This window comes from Rhinolophus sinicus, chromosome 4, assembly GCF_057876585.1.
Source record: "Rhinolophus sinicus isolate RSI-liver-muscle chromosome 4, RSI-T2T, whole genome shotgun sequence".
NCBI lineage: Eukaryota > Metazoa > Chordata > Mammalia > Chiroptera > Rhinolophidae > Rhinolophus > Rhinolophus sinicus.
The window spans coordinates 54,660,055-54,663,165 of NC_142504.1; the positions used below are offsets into that span (position 1 = coordinate 54,660,055).

General features: G+C 42.5%; 1 pseudogene; it reads left to right on the plus strand.

Moving 5' to 3' along the window:
- Positions 1-1,276: 1,276 nt before the first annotated feature.
- On the plus strand, positions 1,277-1,989 carry LOC109433733 (endoplasmic reticulum membrane protein complex subunit 7 pseudogene; annotated as a pseudogene).
- Positions 1,990-3,111: the final 1,122 nt, after the last annotated feature.

Consider the following 3,111-nt stretch of genomic DNA (forward strand, 5'->3'; position numbering starts at 1 on the left):
AGTTGTGTTAGCTAGTATTCTTTTTAATGTGTCTCCAGAGAAGAGCTATGTTTAGAGGATAAAGTGGCACCACAAATCACATTTTTGGCATGCCTTCCAGACAATGGATCAAAGGTTTAGCATTTCTGAATGTTCTCAGCCCAGCTCAGTCAGCCTTTCCTCTTGCCCCCCTCCCCTGTGTCCCCAGTATTTAGGGAGCCCTCATGAGGATTTCTCAGCCAGCCAGCCTACATATCATGTTGTGACCTGAAAACTCAGTCATCTGAAGGCTCTCTGACGTGAGCATGAGTCACCTCACCCTAAATGTTACTAGCTATGAGGCCAGTGCTACTTGTTTACACAGACTATGGGGCCTCAGCTATACAGCATCATGTCTCCTTGAAAATTCCTAGTCATGTATTAGTCAGACCACCGCTAGACCAGAGAGGAGAGCCTGCCTCCAGATTTTGCACGTAACTTATGGAACCTTTTGAGTAAGCAGTGGTAGGCCACATGCCTCGACCTGTGTGGCCAGGGCCAGGCACATGACTGAATGGAAGGATCTCCATGAGATAGTCCCCTCCACCCTATGAATCCCCTGTGTCTACTAGGCCCACTGGCAGCATCTAAAACTCCTGGGTCTTCTTTGAAGAAAAAATCATGCCAGAGGCTTTTTAAAAATAGACTTTATTTTTCATAGCAGTTTGAGGTTTTCAGAAAAAGTGTGCCAAAATTTTAGAGTTCCTGTATATGCTCTCTCCCCACTCCCAGTTTCTCCTGTTATTAACATGTTGCGTTAGTGTGGTATGTTTGTCATAATTGATGGGCCAAGATTGATACACTATTATTAACTGAAATCCATAATTACATTAGCGGTCACTCTTGGTGTTGTACATTTTATGGGACTTGACAAATTCATAATGTCATATATTCACCATTACAGTATTGCACAGAATATTTTCAATGCCCTAAAAATCCCTCGTGTGCCACCCTCTTCCCAACCCCTAACCACCACTGATCTTTTTACTGTTTCTATCATTTTGCCTTTTCCAGAATATCGTCTGGTTAGAATCGTATACAATGTAGTCTTTTGAGTTTGGCTTCTTTCACTTAGCAATAGGTATTTAAGTTTCTCCCTATTAAGGGACATTTGGTTGCTAGCAATTTTTGGCAATTATGAATATAGCTGCTAGAAACATTTGTGTGCAGGTTTTGTGTGGATGAAAGTTCTACATGAACTGTTTTTTTCATTATCAAGATCTTCAGGCTGCTGGCTGAACTGCTGAGAGCTGCTGTCATGGTGACTGCTCTGTGGGGCTTCTTCTCTGCCCTGCTGCTGCTGCGAGCAGGGGATGCCCAGAGCTCGTAGGTGCCCAGGGCTTCTGCCCAGGGGTTGGGAGGGATTGGGGGTGGGCATAGGAGATCGCTTCAAGACTGAAGGTCATACGGTTGTTCCAGGGGTAAAGCCTAGGACTGGGTCTCGGCGGCCCAAGTGCTGGTACACGGAGAACATATCAGCTTCCTTAAGACAGATGGGAGTTTTGTGGTTCATGATATACCTTCTGGATCTTCTGGAGTGGAACTTATATCTCCAGCTTACAGGTTTGATTGCATCTGAGTAGATATCACTTCAAAAGGTAAAACAAGAGCAAGATATGTGAAATATATCAAAACATCAGAAGGGGTCTGGCTGCCCTACCCTCTCTAAATGAAATCTTCAGGCCCACCTTCTTACTATGAAAGGGGAGTCATGGGCCTGGACAGACTGATGAACTCAATGGTTATGATGATGCTACTTCCATTGTTGCCATCTGTGCTCCTGCCCAAAGTGGTCAACACAAGTGATGCTGACATGACACAGGAAATGGAACAGTCACTGAATATGCTGAATTCCAGCCACGAATGGCCTGACGTTTCTGAGTTCATGACAAAATCTCTTCAAAATCATCTGTCAAGTCCTGTAGGGGCAGCAGCAAAACAGGCAAAAGTGGGGCTGGCAAAGGGAGATAGTTGTGTGGTACAGAGCTGGCATTTGCACAAACACGGCAACACTGGGTGGCACCTAAGTCTTGAGGGAACACCATGTGAAGCAACAACTACTCTAAACTTGAGTCATCCTTAAAGTTGATCTCTTACAACCATTGAGTGTGATAATTCTTCCGTACATGTTTTGTACTTTGTTACACAAGAAAACCCAGCTTTCATCCTGTGTCTATATGATGTCACTGAATTAATTACAGTGTACTATAGAAAATGAAATTAATAAACTATATAAAGTACTATACATTACGTATATTGAAATGTCTTAATCCAGAAAAAAATAAAAAGATCTTGAGATTGATTCTAGCTCTTCTGCTTCTACTTGTTTTTTCTTAGAGTATACACAAAATGGGGTTTTCATTTTAAAGCTTTCTCATTAGAAAGGCGGGCTGGTGAAGTGGGAAGCATGGGCTTTTGTCCTGTAGGAGAGCATTTGACCTCTCTGATCTTCGGCTTACTCATCTACTGGAGGAGTGGTAACAAAGGGTGGGAAATATGTGTGAAGATAACAGTTAAACGAGAAGTGGTCAATAAATATATTTTTTATTTCCCTCTACTCTTTACTCCCTCTTCCCATCTCTCTTATCTTGTCCTGCTGAAAAATTCAGAAAAGTAGATTTCCAGATGATCTTTTGCTTTAATTTTCACACATTCTCATTCAGTATCTGAGGATTTTCAATACAACCCTGACTTTCATCCTTGATCAATCAATCACACATTATAAATTCTGAATGCATGCTGACATTTCTGTGTGGGCTCTGCATTTACAATGAGGGAGAAAGTTCCAAGGTGAGTCTTCATTGGCTGGTAGTAACCAGCTGCCTACTGAATGGTGGGAGGGACTTGGGAGTGGCCAGCGAGGGGGATGGGAAGATAGTAGTGAGGGAATGCTGTCATACTCACTCATAATTGGGGGTTCATTAGTGCATCATAATGATCATGCAGTAGGTTATATGCTAACAGTTTATGCCAAGTCTTGATAGCTCATTGAGATGACTTTAGATGTCACAGGTCAGTAAGCACACTAGTAGCATGGTCTGGTCACTCTGATTAAAAAATTTTAGAAGTTGTGTATACACAGTCACTACAATG